Genomic DNA, 24959 nt, shown 5'->3' on the forward strand with positions numbered 1-24959 from the left:
TTAGCAGTGCCTAAATGCTTGCTTCAAGAAAGGACTTTATATACTTTTTTCTAATTTAAATTTCACAAAGTCAAATTATTAACACATTATAAAGTGCAGAAAATTGAGGCTTGGAAAAATTAAGTGACTTGCTTAAGGAATACAGCCACAAAGTGGGAAAGTCAGGTTTCAAACCCAGTTTCGTCTACATCAAACTTCTGTTTTGTCGTTGTTGTTGTTTTGGTTTTTTTTTTTTTTTTTTTTTTTTTGAGACGGTGTCTCACTCTGTCGCCCAGGCTTGAGAACAGTGGCGTGATCTTGGCTCACTGCAAGCTCCACCTCCTGGGTTCACGCCATTCTCCTGCCTCAGCCTCCCGAGTAGGTGGGACTACAGGCGCCTGCCACCACGCCCAGCTAATTTTTTTGTATTTTTAGTAGAGATGGGGTTTCACCATGTTAGCCAGGATGGTCTCCATCTCCTGACTTCATGATTCGCCTGCCTCGGCCTCCCAAAGTGCTGGGATTACAGGCGTGAGCCACTGCGCCCGGCCTAACTTCTGTTATTAACCATGACGCTCTGTTTACTGCCAGGAGCCTGGTGTTAGTTTTCTAGTCTCACTCGAGTGATGACTGAGATCCCATGGCACTCAGAACACGGGGAAAATTAGGCAGTTGCTCACTCAGTTTTGCCGTATATTGACAGTTGAATAACAGATATGCATCTGCTGCCATAAAAGTCTCTGTCTCCCAGGATAGAACTTTGCTTATTGACTGGCATTGCAGTCTTTTCCACAGGCTTCGCTAAGACCTGAGTTTTGTCAGATGCTTCCCTGTAAGCACAGTTTGTCTGGTTTAGAATAATAATTTTTGGACCAGGTGCTTTCCAGGGGCTGAGAGAAGCTAGGGTGGCTGGAAGAGACTAAGTGAGGAAAAGGATGACATCCTTTGGGACTAGGGACATATACAGACTCAGATCATACTGGGCTCTGGGACTCATGGTTAGAAATTTGGTTTTGATTCTAAATATGGTGGGAAACAAATGCAATATTTTACACAAGGGACTTAGTGTTCTGATTTTATATCTTAAAAATAGCCTTTTGGTTGCTATGTGAAGAATGGGTGAAGGGAACATGAGTTGAAGTGGGAAGTTGAGTAAGAAGGTTGTTTTACCTTCTGAATACCTTAAGTGTGTAAGAGTTCTCTTGAAGGAAAAGCTAACAAAAGAAATTTTATGGACTGAATGTTCATGTTCCCCTAAAAGTCATATGTTGAAATCCCAACCTCCAATGTGATGGTGTTATTAGGTGAGGTCTTTGGGAGGTAAGTAGGTCGTGAAGGTAGAAACTTCATGAATGGGATTAGTGACTTATAAAAGGGACCCCAGAGAGCTCTCTTTCTGTTCTTTGCCGTGTGAAGGTACAATAAAAAGATGACCCTCTGCAGACCAGGAAGTGAGCCCCCAACAAACACTGGATGTGCGGGCACCCTGATCTCGAACTTCCTAGTCTCCAGAACTGTGAGAAATAAATGTTTGTCATTTAAGTCACCCAGTCTATGATATATTTATTACAGCAGTCTAAACTGATTAAGACAGCAGGAAAACTGATATTTCTGTCTAGATAAAGTAGGAACTCAGAAAAAAATTCTAATGTCCCTCTGCCTCCTCTCCAAAGTAAGTCTAGAGAGAAGACAAGAAGTAGTGGGAGAGACTATCAACACTTGAGCATTTCCAGATTTCCCTTTTTCTTCTTTTTTTATTGTCTAAAATTCTTCCAAATATTTTAAGTATTTTAGTTGTTAAATATTTAAATATTTCAAAGTTAATTTCAGCAGTGTTGACTCTGAAAGCCTACATATCAGGCAGGTGTTTAAGATGATGAGACCCCTGTAGGAGATGATATATGGAAATGTCTTCCTAGGAGAGTTGAAGAAAACTCTTTTTTTTTTTTTTTTGAGACAGAGTCTCACTCTGTTGCCCAGTCTGGAGTGTAGTGGCGTGATCTTGGCTCACTGCAACCTCTGCCTCTGCCTCCTGGGTTCAAGCAATTCTCCTGCCTCAGCCTCCTGAGTAGCTGGGACTACAGGTGCCTGCCACCATCACATCTGGCTAATTTTTTGTATTTTTAGTAGGGATGGGGTTTCGCCATGTTGGCCAAGGTGGTCTTGAACTCCTGACCTCAGGTGATTTGCCCACCTCGGCAAATTTCGCATTCGGCAATCCCAAAATGCTGGGATTACAGGCGTGAGCCACTGCGCCCGGCCAAAAATCTTTTTCTTGATGGTGGATAAGAAGCCAGCTTTGCATCCCTCCCCACCCCCACCATGGCCCCCTTTCCCACTCAGCCCCAGAATGCTGGCAAGAACCCATAACCCTCTGGAGGACTCCATCACACAGAGCACCTGTGGAGTGGCTTGAAGGCAGCACCCCCTTGGGCCGAGGGCAGGTTTCTACTTGTCTGAGATAACGTGACTCAAGCTGCTTTGGGACCAGGACAGAATGCTGGTTTCACAGATGCTGTTCTTTTCCACACATATTGCTTAGCACTCCTTTGATTGCAAATGACAGAAACCCAACTTGGATTACCATAATGAAGCAGGGTATTTATTGTGAGGATAGAAACATGCCTCACGGAGACTAAGGTCAGAAAGATGGCTGGGCCTCCAGAACAATGGGAATTAGGTTCTTGAAAATCCTCTCTAACTCCCTGCATTCAGTTTTGATCAGCTTTATCCTATGACAGGAAATGTGGCTGCTGAAATCTCTCAGAGCTTTAGCCACGTAGAAGGGGACAGAATGTGATTCTCTTATTCTAAGTCCAGAAATGCAAGATAAGAAGCTTGTTGGTTCTGCTGGAGTTAGGGTCTTCCTCCTGGGAGTCATTTGTGCTGAGGAGGTGGCACTGGGCTCATAGGGTGAACCCTACAGTACCATGGAAGTGGATAAGAGGGGGTAGCTCTCTTAGGAGAGTTGAAGAGAAAATTTTCTTCAGGGGTCTCCAATGACTGATAGAAGGGTACTAGGTAAAAAGTCCCACAGGTGTCAACTACATGAGAGATTTTGTGAAAATTGGTGAAAAGCAGGTTGATTAATTAGTGCCCAACCTAAACAACCAAAAAATAAGAAAACATTTAATCTAAGGGGATATCTGAAAATCAAGAGAATCCAGTGAATAATGAACAAAGATTAGTATTATATTTTTCTGTTAACTCTTATTTGGGTAAGCAACTATTTCAGAAGGAATTGGTTCCTTTGCTTTATCTCATTAAATGGGATGCTAATGCCTGCAGACTGCATCTTCCCACAGTGAATAAAATACTTGTTTACATTCATGTAGCAAAGGTCCTCTTAGCCCCTTCCCCACCCTCTGCCCAGTGCCTAATCTGCTGTGTGTGAAGTTTGAGGTAGGCCTATTGAAGAGCCTTGGGGACAATGGGGTACAAGTGCCACATGTTAATGAGGACACTCCTGGTTTACTCTGCACAAAGGGCGCATGAGTCAAAATTCCCCAGAGAAACAGCCAACAAGATGTGTGTATATTTAGAGACAGAGACAGAGACAGAGATTTATTTTAGGGAGTTAGGTCATGTGATTGTGCAGGCCTGGTAAATCCAAAATCTTCAGGATAGGCCAGCTGACTGGAAACTCAGGTAAAAGCTGCAGTTAGAGTCTGAAGGCCATCTGCTGGCAGAATCCTACCTCCCTGAAAGATGTCCACCTTTGATCTATTAAGGCCTTCAACTATGAAGCCCACTCACATTATGGAGGGCACTCTGCTTTACTCAAAGTCTACTGACTTAAATGTTCATCTCATCCCAAACACCTTCTCAGGAATATTCAGAAGAACGTTTGAGTATCTGGGCATCGTGGCCCAGCCATATTTACACACAAAGTAACAACCATCACAAAGGGGAAGTGGGGAAGTGGGGAAGTGGCAGAATACCAGGCAAGGCATAGAATGGAACTGGAAAGTAGAAATTCATCAACAGTATCATGCCAGCCTGAGAAGCAGGGCGAGTGGTTCTTCAGACTTCTGGAGTCTGGAAATATTTATAGTTACACTGGAAGAAGGAAAGAAACTGTGAGAGGGAGACAGATGGGGAAGGAAGAACCTCCTAATGGCCATAGTAGGAACATTTCCCAACATGACGATGGGTTCCCATGGTGGGAAGAGTGACCATGTGGGTATATGTGGGGAAATGACAAAAGCCTGAGAGGCAGGAGTGGCAGTGGTGGGGGAGGCGTCCTCTTCCTGCCTGTGGCACAGAGTGGTGTGCATCTCTTACAGCTCCTCCCTGTGGTCCGTTGCAGTCTGCATGTGAAATAGAAGCATGCAGGCTGACTGTGGCCTTTCTAGGCTGTGCGGCATTGGGCCAGGAGAACCTTTGCAATGATTCTCTGAGGCCATGTAACAACATAAACAATGTCAGATAACCTAGGAAAGCTCTATTCTCAGGGCCAGATGGACACTTTCAGGGAGGCCAACAATTTAGTACTCTCTCAAACCAATATTTGAATGAGACTATTGTCCAATCTTTTTTGTTATTGTTGTTGGCACGGGAAGGAACTGAATTTCCATGAAAAATTATATAGCCTGGTTTATTATGTTTGCTGTCTTCTTCTCAAAAACAACCATTTGCATAAGGCTATTAGTAAACAACTTGGTGTTGGTTGAGGATTTTTGATAGGGGAATAGAGGAGGGATTTAAAAAAGGTGATTTCACATGCGTACCTAGAAGACAGTTTCTTATTAAATCTCATGAATAAATGTGTTTCTTCCCTTATGTCTCTCTCGGGAATCTTGGTTGCCTCTCTTTTTTTCTCTCTGGTGCTTGGTCTTTTTGCCTCCTGCCTGCTCTTTCCTGAATATTCACCTCCCTTCCTCCATGTCTGTCTTTCTGCCTTTCTGACAAAGAGCAGTTTCACGCCCGTCCAGCTCTATCTCCGTCCAAGTTACAACCGGGGGAACTGGTTTAGTGAATGGGCTGGACTCTAGTGTATAATCCGGAAACAACTTTTTCTTTCCTCACCACTATCTTCAAATGTTGCGGAATCTCCCTTCCCTTCCCCTTTGGTGACACCACAGATTCCCAACAAAGAAGTAAGAAGACTATATTCCAATAGAATGGTGCAAATCTGTCACAACAATTGAAAAATTACATCGTGAACAGAGAAGCTGTGGGGAGTAATCTGCTAAAAGCCACTCAAAAGTGAGAGATAAGCAAGGTATGCAAAAGACAAAATTCCTTTTGCAAACTGTGCTGATCTGTAACTCACCAGATGAGATACCTGCAAAATTAGGCACTAGCTGCACAGCTCCAGTTTCCACAGCTAGAATTCCAAAGGCATGGGCTTCATTGTTAATGAGGTTGACCTTTACCCAATAAATGAAGGTATTGATCTATGAATGATTTTTGATTTGGGAAAAATAGCTTTAATCATTCATTTGCTTAGATTTATGTTCCCTTCTCTTTATGTAACATCTTACTTCCCCACATCCATAGGTTTCAGGCCTCTTTCTTAGGATTAATGAATAAAGAGCTTGATGGTGAACACTGATGCCTGCAGCTCTCTGAGCAGAGCCCCCGCTCTCTCACTGACGTAGATTTGGAAAGCAGACCAGGCCCTAATCATGACTGCAAACTGACTGCCTGCATCAGTGGTTCAGGGTGAGAAGTTACAAGAGCCAGCTTTAAAAAGTAGCTAGTTGGCTGAGTGCAGAGGCTCCTGCCTATAATCTCAACACTTTGGGACGCTGAGGCAGGAGGATTGCTTGAGACCAGCCTGGGCAACATAGTGAGACCCCATCTCCACAAAAGCTTTAAAAAATTAACTGGGTGTGGCAGTACACATCTTGGTCTCAGCTACTTGGGAGGCTAAGGCAGGAGGATTATTTGAGCCCAGGAGTTCAAGGCTGTAGTGATCTGTGATTGCACCACTGCACTCTAGCCTAGGTGGCAGAGCAGGACCCTGTCTCAAAGAAACAGTGTCTAATTACATTCCTGCCGTTCCCACTCTTGTTTTGTTTGATTGCTCCTATACGCTCATGACCCACATCAAAGAGAAAAGGCCTTTGCTGGCTCCTGTGTCATGACGCAGAGAGGTCTGGGCTGGGGCACAAATGGATTTTTGTGTAATAATAATACAAGATTCTGAAGATTTAATGAAATAATCTTATTAACTGTAAAGTATTATATAAATGTCACTCTATTTAATTTTAATTTTCTGAGCTGCTGGCTTACAAGATTTAGGACTATTAATGTAATTGAGTACTTATAATTAGGTAATTGAGGGCATTTAATGACAACTTTAGGTCACTGCTTAGAACTTATCGAAATGTATACTTTAGAAAAAGTGATGATTTCACGTCTATGTGTCTGTGTCTTTCCTAAGTATGAGTTGCTTATATGCATGTGTTTATTTGTAGGCATACTGTAATTTCACTCCTGCCATTTGTGAAAACAAAGAGACTTGAAAAGCTTTGCAAATAAGAAGTTGTAATTGTGAAGTTTTTAAAAGATTGACTTCAAAATGGAAATATATTTTATTTTTTCCTTTGATTAGGAAATTTTTCCTTTGATTAGGAAAATTTTTAAAAGCTCATAAAAATCTCTAGTAATTCAAGAAGTAAAAGGAAAATGTTAATAATTACCTATAATTCTCTGGCCATTAGTTCTTTTAACATATAAATATATGGAATACTCTACATAATTAAATCACAGACATATTTCTATTTCAATAAACATAAACCTTATACATCATTTTTTATAATTCAGTTTGAAATAATTTCAAATTTAAAGAACACCATATCCCTTTCATGCAGATTTCCCTATATTCACATTTTACCACATTTACTTCTTCATCCTCTCCATTTCTCTCTTTCTCTCTCTCTGTGTGTGTGTGTGTGTGTGTGTGTGTATAATCTCCATCACCATTAGTATTTTTCTGAATCATTTTTGACAAAAACGTGCAAACACAGTGCCCCATCATCTTTACATCCTCCTTTGTGTACTTTCCCCCCACCCCCACACAAGGACACTTCCTACATTTCTACCAGTCAACCTTCCCAATTGAGAAATTAACATTGATCTTACACTACCCTCCAATCTACAGACCCCATTTAAGTTTCCTCAGCAGTCTCCGTAATGTCTCTTTTCCCTTTCTGAACCCAGGCCACACTCCAGAATCAGGTACTGCATCTAGTTGTCATCTCTTCAGTTACTTTCTATCCAAAAGAGCTCCTCATTCTTTCCCCATCTTCCATGGCCTTGATGTGTTAACTTCTGTACTTTGTCTTTAATTCTGTATAATTTCCCTCTAGGCCTGGGTCTGTCCAGACCCCCATGCCCAGACCCAGGCCATGCATCCTCAGCCGCAATGCTGAAGACACGATGCTCTGCTCTTCTCAGGGCATCACATCAGTGGATAGCATGATTCAGAGTTGTCCTACATCACCATCCTACAATCATGATGCAAAGCTCGATCACTTCATGTAGTGGACGATCTGGCTTCCAAAGATGTCCTAGCCTTAAACCTAGAAATCTGCAAATATATTACCTTAAATTGCTAAAAGAGCTTTGCAGATGTATCTAAGACCTTGAGAGAAGGAAATGATCCTGGATTTTCCAGGTGGGTATAATCTGGAATCTTTATAATTTGCATAAAGAGCAAAACCTTTATTAAAACTACAGAGAACTAGAGAGGCAGCAGGGTGAGAAGGACTCAGCCCACCAATGCTGGCTTTGAAGATAGAGGAAGGGGGCCATGAGCTGAGGAACAATGGCAGCCTCTAGAACCTGGAAAAGGCAGAGAAATGGATTCTCCCCGCTCCAGTCTCCAGAAAAAAACAGTCCTGCCAACACCTTGATATTAGCCCGGTGAGACCTGTGTTGGATGTCCAACCTTCAGAACTGTGAAGATAAGTATTGTTTAAGCTGCCAAGCATGTGGCATAATTTGTTATGGCAGCAATTGAAAATTAATACACATGGTCAAAATGACTGGAAGCCACTGAAATGGACTGGGTTTATCTGTCCATAAAAGGTTATTAGTAGAACATCATGCTTCTCATTTGTCTGATCATAGGCTTGAGAACAAGGGCTTGGCTGATCAGAAACCAAGAGAGCTCTAAAATGCCAAGAAATTGGAACTAGAAAATATAGTACAGTAACAGTTTCATTCTTGGACTTTACCCCACCAAACCTATGCACAATGGGGAATGGCAACTTTTCAAAAAGTTAGGGAGGAGGAGAAGAAGCTAGAACAGCAAAACAACAAACAACCCCAAATAAACTGAAGGCAAAACAAACCAAAAACAGATACGCACCTCACCAAAGGAGTTTAGATTTTATCCTGAAGACCTCAGATGGATTCTGGAGAGCCTTAAGCATTTGTAACTTCACTTTGTAAAAGTGAAGTTTTCCATCCAGCTTCTCCCAAAATCTGTACACTAGCTTTCCATTTTAAAATATAGCTTCTGATTGTCTCTTGGATCCTAATTCTACACTCAAACTCCAGACCAGTAGCAACCCTGATTCCTTTTGTATCCTTTCCTTCCTTTTTTTCCCTCCTTCCCCTTTCTCTCCCTTCTTATTTCTCTTTTTTCCTCCTTCCCTCCCTCCCTTCCTTCCTCCCTCCCTCTCTCTTTCTCTCTCTCTTCCTTCCTTTCTTTCTCTCTCTCTTTCTTTCTCTTTTCTTCCTTCCTTCCTCCCTTCTTCCCTCTCTCTCTTTCTCTCCCTTCCCTTCCCTTCCTTCTTTTCTCCCTCCCTCCCCCTCCCTTCCCTCTCTCTCTCTTTCTTTCTTTCCTTCTCTTTCTTTCTCTTCTTCCCTTCCTTCCTTCCTTCCTCCCTCCATTCCTCCCTCCCTCTCTCTCTTTCCCTCCCTCCCTTCCTTCCTCCCTTCCCTCCGTCCTTCCTTCCTTCATCCCTTTCTCCCTCCCTCTCCCTCTCTCTTTCCTTTCTTTCTCTTCTTCCTTCCTTCCTCCCTCTCTTCCCCTCCCCCTCCCTTCCCTCCCTCCCCCTCCTTTCCCTCCCTGTCTCCCTCCCTCCCTCCTTCCCTCTTCTTCTTTCCTTCCTCCCTCCCTCCCTCCTTCTTTTCTTCCTTCCTTCCTTCCTCCCTCCCTACCTCTCCCTCCCTCCCTCTCTTTCTTTCTTTCTCTTTCTTTCTCTCTCTCTCCTTGTCTCTTTCTCCCTCCCTCTCCCTCTCTTTCCTCCCTCCTTCCCTTCCCTTCCTTTTTTTGTCTCTTCTCAGTCATTATGAAAAATAGTGCATGTTCCTAGAAAGTTCTCTGAACAGTGTTTTTGATTTTCCTGACACGTCTTTGTGCTTACTGGCCTCTCTGCCTGAGTTGTCCCCACTCCACCACCACCATGCCCATGCCTGGCAAACTACCACTTATCCTTCACCACCAAGGTTCATTCTCTGACCCTGTTCTTAAGTCCCTAGGGTGGATCACTTTCTTCTCTGAGACAGCACTGTATCTTTCCTATTCCTCAACTATAACACTGTGTTGACATTATTTCTCCCTCTCCTTCTCCATTTTCTTCTATCAGACCCTAAGCTCCCTTTCAGAATGTATGCTAAGTGGCTTAGCATTATGTTCAGCACATAATAGATACTGATTGAGTGAAAGAAAGAGACTGCCAAGGACCCTTTCTGGAAATTACTGAGGTTGGTATATCCTACACACGCAGTTCATCCTATGAAATATAAGATGCAAGTCATGTTCTTAATGCACGGTGATGCTGCCAGCCTAGGGTGGGATTAGCCACTACCACATCCTGGCCCAGACGCACTAGTTCTACTCAGACCCTTCCTGTGCCCAGGCTTTAGCAGGGACCAGAGGGCAGCAGCCATGTCTGGGAAGGGTCAGGAAGGGGAGGCTGGGCATGGCTTTAGGCACCAGGGAGTGGAAGAGCAGGCAGCTGAGAATCCTCCCCAGGGAAGTGGCAGGAGATAGGCCCTCCTGTGGACTAAGGCTCCAAGAAACCAGCACATGCTCCATTGCCTAATTAGACTTCATTTAAAAAACACAAATTCCAAGATAAAATGGAGAATTTCAAAACGACAACCACAGAGCATTACAGGGCCCTTGTGAGCATGAGGCCCTGTAAGACTGCACAGGTGGCATGTTCATGAAGCTGGCCCTGGCTGGGAATGTTGTGTGAAAGGTTATCCAGCCCAGCCTTCATCTGTTGCTTGGGTCTGTTTCTTGTGCTGAGTTCTTTCCTGCTTCAGCCTTTGGTTTTTGATGCATTATACTTCATCTTAAAACATTGCTTTCTTTTCCATGTCAGTAATTACTTTAATAATTCCCTATGTCTGAAATCTTCCAGAGAAAAAGTAGAATAAATGTACTGCTAATTTTCAGGGATAGTGCATTGATATTCTTAATTTAAACAACAAAAAATATTGTTTCATTGACTTTAACTGGGTTGGATTAAATTTTGTCTCCACAATTCCCCACCCTTTGTTTTTATCCTCGAAGGCATGATTTAATTCTCCAAGGGATCTCTTTTGACTTACTAGTTTTCATGGTTTATTTTGAGTGTAAAATTAGAATCTCACACTCGTTTGCAAGTCTGAGTCTGAGGAATGAGAATATTGTAGGTTGATGCCCTACTTGGAAAAACACATTTCGGACTCCCAAAGAGGTGGATATGAGTTTTTTTGTTGGTTGTTTGAAATATTTTTCAAGATTTGTGATAAACAGCAGAGCTCAAACCCAAATAATCCTACTGAAAACATTTTGGACTCATATGGACTAATTCTTGTAAAGTCTGTCTTCTAGAAACTTATACTATATGATTTCTCAAAACAGGATCTTGAAATGATAACTTCTCATGGCATAGCTGGTACATTTTGTTCCTGGCTTCAAAGAAAAATATAATCTTAAGATGTGTCCAATACCTCTTAAAATACACTCTGACTCATCTCTCAGACTCCAGGCCATGTATTCCACTGTAAATCTGATATCTAAATACACAGGTTGAAGTCTCAGGGGATGTGAACTTGGTTAGAGTCGAACTCTACTTACAATATGCAATTGCCACTGGCTTTCCTTGTCTTTCTGAGAGATTTCTGGCTCATTCAACAAAACTGGGTTGGAAGGAACTCATCAGCTCAAGCCATGTAAAAGGGAAAAGAGGGGGGAATGGACACCTTGAGGGCCAGTAAGATAGACATAAAGCATATGCCCCTGGAGAGGGCTGTTTTCCATAAGCTGAATCAGGTCTAGAAGTAATTTTCTACTGCTCCCAGTCTCCATTTGCCCAGACATCCCAAAGAACACCTTGTTTCACTTGCAGAGTGCATGGGAGGGGAAATGATGCAGTAGCTGAAATGATGTGGCACTGGAAGGTCATGGTGACAGAAGGAGAAAGGGGGTTTCCAAAATGCTGGCTGGCATCCCCTGATTCAATGGTGTGCTGGAGAAGGCTTGTATTGGCTTAAGAGAACTGATTCTTAACTATATTGATTACCTGAAATTGGCCATGAAAATCACTATGTACTACTAATCAAGTCTCGTCTGTACCCCCACCTCAAAGTTGACTGGCAGGTCACTGATACTAAGCTTACATTGCTCTCTAGAAATGTTCTCTGGCTACCTCTGATTGCCTGTGGGAATTTCTTTTTGATGCTCTTGTGGCCCTTACCTCTATTTGTCATCATTATGTATCTACCTGCGCCCATTCATGGCCATAGAAGCCACAATGTCTAGCATTCAGCAGATGCTTGACAAATGTCCCCTGTTTCAATGGGCACATAAAATGCATATTTTTCAGGTGCACATTAAAACTAAGAAAAGATCGATCTTTACTAACGGAATGTTTTTCTTTCCTTTTTTTGTTTATATAACATTTAATGAGCACCTATACTGTAATTTTAATAGGCCCTGGGGATTTACCAAGAAGCAAGGCATGCTTCTTTTATTAAAGAAGCACATAGTTTACTGAGGAAGACATATATTGCTTTCTCTTTGTATTAATATGTTCTTTCATCTGTTTCTACGTGTTTTTTACATGTTTACATTAGTTGGTTTGCCAAGTTATGATGAAACTCCAATACATACAAGTTTATATACAGAAGAAGATCTGAAGGGCCACATACCAAACATTAACAGTTTACCTCCGATGTGGAGATAGAATAGGGGAACATAATATTTTTTCTTTGTACTGTTTATACTGCTTGAATTTTTGAGTACATATTATTTTATACTTAAAATATCTAAGAAGAAATTTTAAACTTGTGAAGTTAGTACAAATTCAAGGATGTATGAAGCAGGGGTTGGGGCATGAGGGAGTAGGGGGGAAGTTTCAGGATGAAACTGTTCCACCTCAGATCATCAGGGATTAGTTAGATTCCCATAAGGACCATGCAACCTAGATCCCTCACATGCGCAGTTCACAATAGGGCTCATGCTCCTATGAGAATCTAATGCCGCCACTGCTCTGACAGGAGGGAAAGCACAAGTGGTGATGCTCACCGGCCCACCATTTACCTCCTGCTGTGAGGCCTGTTTCCTAATAGGTCAGGGACTGGTATGAGTCCACCATCCGGGGGTTGGGGACCCCTGCTGTAGGTAATGAGAATTACATGGAGAATTTTAACCAAACGGTGATGAGATTCAATCTATATTTTTGGATGATAACAGATAAGATTGAGAACTAGGTTACACTGGTAAGAGGCAGACTGAGCTTAATGATATATTATCATTTGGTCTTTATATAACAAGACTGCTTCTCTACCTAGTTTTGGGTGGGAATAACTTGCACTGGAAGTTCCTAGGGTGTGGTACACAAGTCCCTAAGTGGCTATAAAAACAGACAGTCCAGACACTCAGTCTCTCCTTCTTTCAGCTCTAATGTCATTGCCCTCTTGTATCCTGGCATCAATTAAGTGTTGGCAAGGGATAAATTCAGTCTTGCTTTGAGTCATGTGGGTGGACAATGGTGGTGAAGGGAAAAAAGCTCCTAGCAGAGGTTGGGCTTGCTGGAAATACAGAGATGGAAGTTCTCTGTTCCAAGAATAGTTAATGGTGTCAGGATATAGGCTACAAATTGTCATTTGAGGGTGGCCTGCCTTATACTTGGTGGCACTGGCTTCAAACCAACTGACCTTTGAGTTATAAAGATGTCAATTCCTTCATGTGGTGACTTCCATAGGTGCTATCTCCTATAGGGTAGGTTCAGGTGAAAATGAATGGAAGGTAGGTGAGAGTCCATGGGGTACCACCCACTAGATGTGAAGCACCTCACATGGAGTAAGGTGACTTGTTAGATCCCTCCAGCAGAAGAGGCAGGCAGGGAGGTGAAGCATCATTTGTGTATTGATTTGACTCTGCCTGCTCTTGTTGCTAAACACTGCATGCTGTCCAGGAACATGGAAATGGGACTGGGTGAAACCTTTTGCTTTGACAGAGTCTTTTCCTGACTGGAGCCATCCTTAAAAGGAAGGTCACTTCCTGTCCATTGCTCAGTTAAGATCACTTTAGACCATAATAAAGTCTGAGGCCCTTGTTATCATCCATAGACATGGGTTTTGTTTTGTTTTGTTTTTTCATTATATACCCAGCCAGGTGCTAGCACAGGCCTTCCCAGAAACAATGGGTCAGGACCAGTTCTAGTGTCTTCCACATCGTAGAAATTAAACAACCACCTCATTTTCTGTTTCTAATTCAAATCCAGGGCCTGTCTACTGGCTTTAGGTCTTTCTACCTTGGTGATACCTGTAATTTGAACATTTATGCTCTCTGTCCCTGGGAGCTTGATTGGTATTATTCTAAAAAGAACTTCTCAACTCATGCATTTATTTGTTCAACAGGTACTGGACTTTTTGAGTGCTAATGTGAGTCAGACACTGTGTGAGGCATTAGGAATATAATAGTAAACAAAGAGAACCTTAGGCCTGCTGTAATGTTGCTTAAAGCCTAGGGTAGGATTGAAATACTAAATGAAGAATAACAACGTAAATGCAAAGCCAAAACTGTGATGAGGCAATGATGGAGTGCTACAAGGTAAAATTACATAAAAGAAGAATCGTCTAGTGAGGGAAGTCTGACGAGGCTTCCCTCAGGAGGTGATAACCCCATCAAGCTCCTCCTTCAGGAGTAGAAGGGCCTAGGTTTCTGGGCAGGTTGATCTACTTCCTACTAGAAAGTGAAGCAATATTTCCCAGGTCACACTAAAAAATGGGAGGTAAAGGGGTCCCATCAGATTATAGTTCTAGTTCAATGGGGCTTACTCGCCCTTATTCACATTACTAAGGGATACTCAAGCGACTCTTTGAAGGACAAAAAGATAAGCTTCTCCAGAATAAAAAGAAAGCCAATAGATACACCCTGCTGAATGTATTAAAATGTCACTTAATATTTATAGAATATCACTGAAGTGTATAGTCCCTTCCTGACACCTACATTTTGTGGGGCCAAATAGCCATTTTCCACTTACTTTGGGTACTTTCCCCGCTCTGAAGGTTCTGTTCTATAGCCAGCCTGCTAAAGCCTGATTCCAATCACTTTTTCCAATTTTTCAGGGTCTTTTAGGATTTTTGAACAGCGGTTATTTCTTCTTTTCTCCTCACAAAGAGACTTGCAATAAGTTGTCCATGACTAGAACTGATTCAGGTATTTAGTTATAATGTTGAAGAAATGTTGAAGTGTAAATATAGTAGTTAAGGGAAAAATTCTGCTTTCTGAAACTCCCAGGATGGAATTTCCAGCCATAAGCAAGGGTGCCATTTGGCATTTCTGGGTGGGGAGTCTGACTGACAAGCTCACTTCTCAGGAACAAAGAGACTCGCCGCCTGGTAGTCGTTATTAACAGCTGTGTGACTGGGCCCCACGGCGATGTGTTGTAAACTTCTTTTCAGAATTTCCCCAGCTAAGAGGAGATTCACGAGTCAGAATGTTGGGAACTGCATGGGCAAGTATCTTGATTTTGATAAAAATTTGTCTGGCTCGTGAATCTTAAAAATAAATAAGTGCCATATATTTAGAAAGAGGTACCAGGATGTGTGGATGTGGAAAAATTGAAATGTATACAAATGTACATACACCAACTCCTTCTTCTCCAAAGAGACCCCCTCAAAATGATGGCTTCCAGAGCACATGAATAAAAATGATTGCAATGAGTTTAAAATACTTAACATTATTTTGCAAATCATTAAATGCTGTACAAGTCATAACCCAGTGGACTCACAAATTAAACAGGGCTGATTGATAATAGAACAACAAGTTAAGCAACACAGGGGAGTATTTGACTGTTGTTCAGAAATTAACCAACTCTAACACGTAGGAGCAATTAAAATAATTCCAAAATAATGGAGCTTATTAATGTTGGAAACTGGAAGAGACAGTCCAATCGTATTTATTTAAAATGCTTATACTTTGTACTTAAATTGTGTATTTTTTCATGTCTATTGTTTCTTGTGAGCATCATTACAACCTCTTTTTTTACATGTTGACATGAGTTTATTTCGTGGTTTTGATTACAAACAAAACATGTTCATCATGAATAACTCAAAGAGGTATAAGGAGAGATATAAAATTAAAAGCAAAGTTCACAGGGAAATCCCAACTGAGATAATTATTGTTAAGAATTTTGTCAACATCCTTGCAGACACTTCTAGGCATATATGCAGTAGATATCACTTAAATAAGTTTGCGCTTGCTACAAGATTAAGACATTGTAGTATATGCATAGTCAATCTCTTTTTCTCCTGCTCTCTGGAAAGGAAATTTTGTCCACTTAGCATTTTCTTCTTTCTCCACCTTATTTTTCGGAGTGTGGTGATCACTGAAGAAAAAAAACAAAGGAAGAAGGAAGAGGGACAAAAGAGAAGTGGCTGTTCTGTTTGGGTATCATTGTGATATCTTTGGTTGGGAGTAGAAAAGCATATTGGGGAGGAGAAAGCCTTCAGGAGCTATTACAGTGTGAGAATTAGAGAACAAGATGAAAAAGGTGGGATACAGAGGCTATTTTAAGATGTGGTGCTGTGGGTTAGGAATTGTAGGTTCTTTAATGTTTTCTGAAAATGGAGAGCCAAGGCTGAAATTACTCTGTAATGCCTTTTTGTTGCTGGGTTGTTTCTGCGAATGTGACACTGGGCTGAATTGAACCACAGTGAAATCTGGAATTTATCTGATTTGCACATAAATGGGATTGTATCAACCATACTGCTTTATAATTCCTTTTGTCTTGAAAATATGTGATGGAGCTTCTATTTGAGTCAACGAATATGAATTACATGATTCTTTTCAGTGGATGCATAGAGTCTCTTGTATGAATACCTCGTATCTTTTTGAACTAGTCTCATGTTGGTGGATGTTTTGGTTGTTTCTAATTGTGATGAACGTCTTGTGTATACTTGCATATTTATGTAACTACCTCATTGGGATAGATTCTTGGATATAAATTTTCTGCATGAAATGGTACGTACGTTTTAAATTTTATTACATACATAACACCAGCAAAAAGTCATGCTGATTTATATTCCTCTCACTGTGTATTAAAGTCTCATATCCACAAAAATCTCATTCTTATCACTTCTTATTAGTTGGTGAAGAATAGCACAATTTTGACAACATATCTACGGTATATATATGAAGAAGCTGAAACCCAGAGAGATTGAGGGATTCTTGCCTAAGGTGTTAGAACTGATAGTTCTAGTTTGTCGGCCTCTTTAGAGGTGTCATTGCCTGGAAGATCCAGATGATAATATGTCCATCAGGCCTTACAGAAACCACCCACAGGGAAAAGGAAGATACTTAAAACTGGCAAATGAAACAATTTCCAGTTCAATCCATCTGTGTAACAAGGGCATACACACCACTGTGATGAGATGATGTGTGTAAAAGTGCTTTGTAAATCACTGGAGATTGAGGCACTGTTTGGGAAAACAATTACCCCTTTCATCTGGATAATTAGGACTGTGTATTTTAGCTAATAGACAGGAATTATAAATGCTTGCGGTTTGACCTTGCATTTGAGTGTCATTTTTATCATCTGCAACTCGATAGCTAAATTCCTAGTAAATGAAGCATTTATTATAAAAAGTGCTGACACAGTACTAAATCTGGACCACTTTTCCTTGTGATAGCCTGATGATTAAAGGCCAGAATGTCCAATTCTGTGCTGTCTCATAGCAAATGTACTATATAGGCAGTGTTCTTCCGCTGTTAATCCATGTCCCCGGGTTGCCTCTGACCTTGGCCCAGGAGGCCTGTTGACTCCATGCTCATTTATACTCGTTTTGTCTCTTTCTGAGTTTATTTTACTTGCTCCGGTCCTGCTAGACTCTTAAGGATTTCAGGCACCAGAACAGCTGTGTTTAACCTTGTCCATTAAGTCCTCACCCAAGAAACCCCTCTGAATTGGTGATGTTTCTGAAAACACAAATAAAGGCCAAATTACAAATGGAAGAAGCATCTGGGTTAAAATAAACTGTCACCAGACAAAAGCTATCTCCTTCCATTTTCTTTTTTTGTAAGAAAAACAGGTTACTAGCTTTAATCTTATTCTTAGGTAAAATGTGCTGTTCTAGTCTTTTAAAAAGCACTTGCCTCAGAATTTCTACTCAGCAACAAGAAGAGGGGGCAGCCCCTGTTATCTGCTTGTAGTAATAAAGATCCACATTTATCTTCTGCAGTTCTGGCTTTGGTATTCTTACTTTGAACTGGAATAGCACAGGAAAAGTGGATTGAGGAGCGCACAATTGGAGCATGACTTGTGTTGCCTGGTTACTGAGACTCTCCAGAGATTAGATTGTCAGGGTATTTAGATGCACAGAAAAGCAAACAAACAAACCTCCTACCTTCCTGGTAATTCTTTTATGAGGACAGGGCAGCTTCTAAACTTGGAAACCTAGATTAGGGGAGAAAATAGTTTCTATTAGCAGAAGATGATGAATAGTAATTATCTTCAACGCTGTCAGGTGGCCTCACCATTTGTGAGTCATGGTCAGTGGGAAGTGGCCACGCTCAGTATGAAGAGTTTCATGTTGCTTTAATTCTGGGGACCCTCAGATGATGCTGCACAGGCCTGCTGATCTTCAGAAGCTGCTCTACGCATCTGCAATAAAAGAGAAGACCTTCTAAGTCACTCACTGGTTTTGAAAGAAGTAAAATAGAAGCAGGCTTTTAAGTATCCCTAAGGAGGGCACTATAGGATTTGTATTGGAAATGGATCTGAAGACTTAGGAGAGACTAGAAGATTAGAAATGCAGAGAGGTCAATTTGCTTCCACCAGCTAGTTTATAACTAAGTGTTGGCCACATTATCTGCTTTTAGCTCCGTGTCTTCATTGCCCTTCTCAGTGTTCTTCTTCCCTAGGTCACAGAACGTTTTCCTGAATCGGATTCTGGGTTAAAGCTGCCAGTAGGAAGAATTCACATGAGATTTGAAAGGTGGAAGAGAAGGAGAAGGTGTTTTTTTCTTGCAACAGTTTGGCTGGGGAGCTGGGATCTTCACTGAGGGCTTCCTTTGGCTCCGGGTTCCTGTGGACAGGCAGCCGATGTCATCAGTGGTGGCTTCTCTATGATCACTATACCACCAGGTCTCCTAAAGTGGCCTTTTTGACCTTTGCCTCCCCAGCTCTTTCAATGGTTATGTGAAACTCTAATTATGTACATTAAATATCTCTCAGCTCAAAATACATACAGTCACTTCCCTCCCCACATATGGAGTAATTCTGAATGACATAAAGGCTTAGGCATGAAGGCCCAAAACCTTGGTCACCTATGTTGATAAATCTGAATTTTGATTAGTGCCAAATTATAGACCAATATATGTCTTACAGACGTTAAAAAACATGTGGTATAATTTCATTTTTATAAAGTTCAAAAGCAAACTAATTTGTGATTTTAGAAGTAATGATGAGTGTTTATGTTTGGAAAAGGCTGAGCAGGGTGGGGACTCGCTGGGCCATGAGAGAGGCTTGAGATGCTAGTAATACTTGATTTCTTCATCAAGGTTGTGTTTAGATGGTTGAGTTCTTTTTGTGATAATTCATTAAGCAAGATCATCATAATATGCCATTTTTCTTTCGTTTTTTTTTTTTTGAGATGGAGTTTCACTCTTGTTGCCCAGGCTGGAGTGCAATGGCACGATCTCAGCTCACTGTAATCTTCACCTCCCAGGTTCAAGCAATTCTCCTGCCTCAGCCTCCCAAGTAGCTGGGATTGCAGGAATGTGCCACCACCCTCGGCTAATTTTGTATTTTTAATAGAGACGGTGTTTCTCCGTGTTGGTCAGGCTGGTCTCAAACTCCCGACTTCAGGTGATCTGCCCACCTCAGCCTCCCAAAGTGCTTGGATTACAGGTGTGAGCCACCGTGCCTGGCCAATATGCCACTTTTCTTTATATATATGTTAAAATTTAATAGAAAATTTATTTTAAAAAATTTAAGGCTGCTAGGAAATTTCATTTTTCTTGTGCCAATCCTAAAATGACAATTTAATTATTGAATCCAATCTTACTCTTTGACAGATGATACAACTGAGACAGCAAGAGACTAAGTAACCTGCTCAATGTCAACCTTCAAGCCCAGTTTTCCATCCATTTATAACCTGGTTTAATGTGAGAATTTTAAAAATCAATTTTCCTAGTTATCTTTTTTCCCCATTTTTTTTTCTATTTATAGTCAAATGGAAACAAACTTTGCATAAAAATAGACGGGAAGATTGACTCCAAGCTAATTTGTCGTCTCAGGCATTACTTAAGAAATGTCAAAGTCTCTAGTGAAAAGATCTATGAGCAATATCGGTAAAGAATGTGCCAAACTTGCCAAGGTATTTAGCATTTAGGAGTAGGAAGCAGAAGAGCTGCTTCAGCAGTGATTTGGATGTGGCTGTAAATCAAGCAAAAAAGCCGCATGTTGTAAAATGTCACCAAGAAAGGTAAGTTGGGTATTGCTTAAAAACTCACACCAATGTTGTCCATTTGTCCATTTCCCACAGCTTCTGCTGCCATTGAGCCACCTAGGTAGTCATCCCTGAATTCCTCAGGCCTAAGAGGCCCATCAGCTCAGCATTACTTTGCCTGCTGTTCTTCCCCAGAGAATATGGGCTGACTGGTAAATGCCCCTCAAGTGAACCCTATGTTCCAGGGAGTTCCACCAAAGGAGGGCTACTTCCCCGGAGAGCTGAGGAATTTATAGTTAACAAAGGACAAGAAGATTCTTTCTGCAGAGTGCTTCTCTCAGCTCCCCCGGCCCTACCACCAGGGCCCAAATCTTAATATATTTCAGGACATTCTAGGTCCATTACAACACATACATGCTTGTAGTCTTTTAACCCATTACTTTCTTTTTTTTCTTTTTGTTTTTGAGATGGAGTCTTGCTCTGTCACCCAGGCTGGAGTGCAGTGGTGCGATCTCAGCTCACTGCAATTTCCGCTTCCTGGTATCAAGTGATTCTCCTGTCTCAGCCTCCCGAGTAGTTGGGATTACAGGCGCCCACCACCATGCCCAGCTAATTTTTTTGTATTTTAGTAGAGATGGGGTTTCACCATATTGCCCAGGCTGGTCTCGAACTCCTGAGCTCAGGCAATCCACCCGCCTTGGTCTCCCAAAGTGCTAGGATTACAGGTGTGAGCCACCCCGCCTGGCCAACCCATTACTTTCAAAAGTCTGCAATAGTGTGTGCTTTTGGCTTTTGCCTTTGCTTTCTCTGAACTTGCATCCAGCACAATTCAGAAAGGACAACTTTTCGCAATCTATTTTTTTGGTATACATGTGTTAAAATTTCACTATATGCCTGTCAGTGGGTTAAGTGCTGAGGACACATAATGAATAACAAACAGTCTCTGTCCCCAAGAAGTTCATGACTGGTTGCAGAACAGTCACACAAAATAATAGTTTAGCTTCAGGAATAAATTTTGGTGCTGCTAAAGCATATCATGTAGGTCCTAACTATGAATTTTAAAATTCTGTTTTTTTGATAGTCTTTGCTGGTGACCTTCCAATATGAGGCTTAATGTTATTTTGGGTAAAATGATTTTTTTGAGAATTCCTCCTGCTTGAATTCATTTAACTGTACCAAATTTGGGCATCGTTTGGGAGCATCCCAAGTTCAGATGAAGAATAGAATATACATATAAGAAATAGGCTGAGACTTCTTATATGAAATTGATACTGACTAGAAGTCCTAGAAGTAGGGAATTTTATTGCAAGAAGCTAGAACTAAAACTGAGGTTTGAAAAGAAATTTATAAAAACACTTCTATTTCTGAGCTGACCTGAAAATATATTTCATTGTGGGATGTCGTAGAGTCCATCTCTCCTACCCGGCTCCATACAGATGCTGCCTACAACCATCCTGGGACAGTCCAGGGTCTGGCTGAGGAAATCACATGGACTTCAACCCAAAAAGCCATAGCCAGAAGGGTTGGGAGCCTCTTTTACTGTGGGTAACACTGAGGAAATGGCTCAGATCACCCTTGAATTGTCACTGTGATGAAAACAAGACTCTGTCCCAGATTTGTAGATACTACGAGGGCGGGGGCATGGATATGTTTTCCTTACTGGCATACAGTAAACTAGACTCCTTCCTTTGAGATACCTATGAACTCTCAGAGAACCTAGAAAGTGGGACAAAGAAGAAATGGAGATTTGAAGTAGAATAGGCTGGATTTCTGAACATTTTGTGATGACGGGACTGTGAAATCCTGACCATTGCACTTGGGGGATTTGTATAAGGGGATAGCCTAGTTTTATCACAAACTTATAAAGTTAAAAATAGTTACTAAAATTAGAAGGATAGCATATGTTCTTCAAAACTAGAACCTTAAGTGGTGGCTCAGTAACACTCTCAAGTTCCACTGCCACCTAAGCTTCATGTAAATATAGCTGCCTTAAAGGTATACCATCCTGTATTTCTTTGCCTGACAGCTTTGCTATTTTTCCACGATAAAATTGGTACAGCACAGAATTGTCCATACTGTTGGTCTAAAAGTCAAAAAACCTGGATCTAGCCCCAGTTTGACTTCTAGCCAGCAATGTGATACTAAGCAAGTTACTTAGCTTCATCTAAAGAGCTTGTTAAAAATTTAGGTGCCTGGGGCTCTAGATACACACTATTTGAATGGGAAATGTCATTGAAGAACACTGGTAATCTATATATTTAACAAACACCTGGGTGATTCTTACTATCAAAGGACCACTAGATTTAATACCTACATTCTGCTGGTAGATATGTTCACCTTCCTAAAGAAAGGCACCAGAAATCTTTGTTACATAACAGGACACCCAGGGGTCAAATAGTGGACTTTGCTTCCATTGGTTGACATCGGAGTAGAGCAAATGTCATTTTCTTGCACTAGCTTCTTTAATAAATGGCCAATGATTTTCTGACAATAAACAATGGGGATTAGTTTTTTTTTTTTTAAATCTCACTTGGATTTGAAGTGGAAAAAACTTGAAGTCCTCCACCAATACATGTTTACCAAGTATCAATGTTTCAACAAGCCATTGAGATTTAAGATATCACAAACAGTTTAACCTGCAGATTTTTGTGGAAATGAGAATCTGAAACCCAGGAATAGCGAGTGGGTGGGAGACAATTTCACAGGGTCTAGCAGATAAATACTGGCATGTTAACCCACATTTGCAGTGTGAAGAAACATTATTCACTGAGGTTGAAGTAAAAAAGAGTATTATTTCCCCACACATTTCTCCTGATCGCTTTTCTGGAATGGTCATTTGTGCATCTTGTGCTGAGAGTCTGAATCCAAAGAATAGACTTTCTCTGCGGGTGACTGAAAAAGGAAAGCGTGGCAAGTGTCATAGGCACTTCCATCTAAGGAGACTGATAGCATTCTTTTCCGCTAAAGAAATAAGAAAAAAAAACAAGAAGAAATATGTAAAATTTATTGTTTTTAAGCTCACTTTGTCACGTGCACACCTGTGCATGCCTATATATGTGTGCACCCATGTGTGTATGAATGTGTTTGTGCACACTGCAAATGTGAACTAAGCTGAGGTTGGCCTCCTCCAGATTACAACAGGAGGACTTGAGCATTCCCCATTTACCCTGGCAAGTGAGTGCATGAGGATGCAGGGCAATGCCTGGCAAATTGCCGCGTGCTCTTTTCCCTGATATTAGCCTGGCTGGTGTGCCAGGCCCTGGGGAAGTGCTGTTACAGGCACTGAAGGCTACCCCTGTGAAGCCTCTCAGGCTGATGGATGGGAGTGAGTCTCAAAGATCTGTCAATCTCGCCTGTCAGAAGCCTGCCAAATGAAAGATATGCCAGGCTGACTCAACAAAAAGCTCAGCATCACCCGGCAGAAATGGCTGCTGAAGGAAGTGAAGAAAGATAGAATGGTGGGGGGTCAGGGGTGGGGAGAGGACACCAATAGCTCTGGTTTTACATAGGAGGAACCTGTTTGACTTGTTAGGTCTGATTTCTGTGAACCTGCAGTTTTTCTTGGTGTCATCTTAATTATCTTCTGTGCAAAGAAAAAAGGCGGTGAGTGGCAATAATTAATTTGCATTGTCAATTGATTTTTTTTTTCTTTCTAGGAATTCTTCTCACTCAAAAGCCATATTATATAACCATCTGTTTTTCCCCAAAGATGAATTCTGTTAGGTTTATTCATTTCTATCTCTTCAGAAGATATATTAACATTGCCAATATTGAGCATCTGTGTGTGTGAGAGCAGAGAGAGAGATTGAGGGAGAGATTTGGTGGTTTTTCCTTTTTTAAACAGTTTTGTGTCCCTTGACACCATTTCTTTTGCTTTCTGGTTTCCAAACTCCAGTGGCCATTCTCACTTAGGAACAGATGCTATGCAAAAATCAGAGCCCAAACGTATCTTACTCTGAGGCTTAGATGGGAAAGAGAACCTTTCTCAAGGTGAAGATGAGGAATTCGTGCAAATCAAAATTTCAGAGAAAGAGGTCTGCGTTCTATTCTTGCTGGCACTGTCCTTAGAAGGCACATCAGTTATCCGCTCAGTTTTTATTTCTTTTCTTAGAAAATGGAGAGAGTGGTGCATCCTCCCTTTTTGGGGGGAAAAAAGAGGCAAGAACAAAGGAACACAGTCATTTTCTGCTTTTCTACTTTTCTGGTTTTGTCTTTTTGCTTATTTCATTCTCTGATAAAGGACCAGTATTCTCACCTCCTTTATCCCTTTATTCAACAGTTTCTGCTAATGTCTGAATAGGCAAAGAAAGTATTTGCATATGTACAATCGAGGGCAGTGGGCATGCTCGGCAAGTACTTGGTCCATGGTGTTCTACTCCAAGACTCTCTTCTGGAGTAAGCTCTGTCCAAAGTTAGGAGGAGGGTGACTGTTTGGAAAATGATATAAAAATTGGCTTACAAAAGCAATTGCAACAAAAGCCAAAATTGACAAATGGGATCTAATTAAACTAAAGAGCTCCTGCACAGCAAAACAAACTATCAACAGAGTGAACAGACAACCTATAGAATGGGAGAAAGTTTTTGCAAACTATGCATCCAACGAAGGATCTAATATCCAACATCTATAAGGAATTTAAACAAATTTACAAGAAAAAAAGCCAAACAACTCCATTAAAAAGTGGGCAAGGATATGAACACACACTTTTCAAAAGAAGACATACATACCTTCAACAATCATTTTTTTTAAAAAGCTTAACATCACTAATCATTAGAAAAATGCAAATAAAAACCACAATGATATACTATCTCATACCAATCAGAATGGCTATTATTAAAAAGTCAAAAAAATAGCATGCTGGTGAGGATGTGCAGAAAAAGGAACACTTATACACTGTTGGTGGAAGTATAAACTAGTTCAACCATCGTGGAAGACAGTGTAGCGATTCCCCAAAGACCTAAAGACAGAAATGACATTCCACCTAGCAATCCCATTACTGGGTATATACCCAAAGGAATATAAATTGTTCTGTTATAAAGACTCATGCATATGGTCACTGCAGCACTATTCACAATAACAAAGACATGGAGTCAACCTAAATGCCCATTAGTGATAGTCTGGACAAAGA

General features: G+C 41.1%; 1 protein-coding gene across 7 annotated transcripts in view; it reads left to right on the plus strand.

The window, feature by feature from the left end:
• Positions 1–24959, plus strand: part of LACC1 (laccase domain containing 1) — a 171234-nt gene that overhangs the window by 77206 nt on the left and 69069 nt on the right. The window contains exon 12 of one of the 7 annotated variants that reach the window (XR_008512642.2): positions 18305–18615. The exons of the other annotated variants lie outside the window; for them this stretch is intronic. The gene's annotated coding sequence lies outside the window, so the exon portion shown is untranslated. Of the gene's footprint in view, positions 1–18304; positions 18616–24959 lie in introns of those variants that run through there. 7 annotated transcript variants of the gene reach the window in all.

This window comes from Pongo abelii, chromosome 14, assembly GCF_028885655.2.
Source record: "Pongo abelii isolate AG06213 chromosome 14, NHGRI_mPonAbe1-v2.0_pri, whole genome shotgun sequence".
Taxonomy (NCBI): domain Eukaryota; kingdom Metazoa; phylum Chordata; class Mammalia; order Primates; family Hominidae; genus Pongo; species Pongo abelii.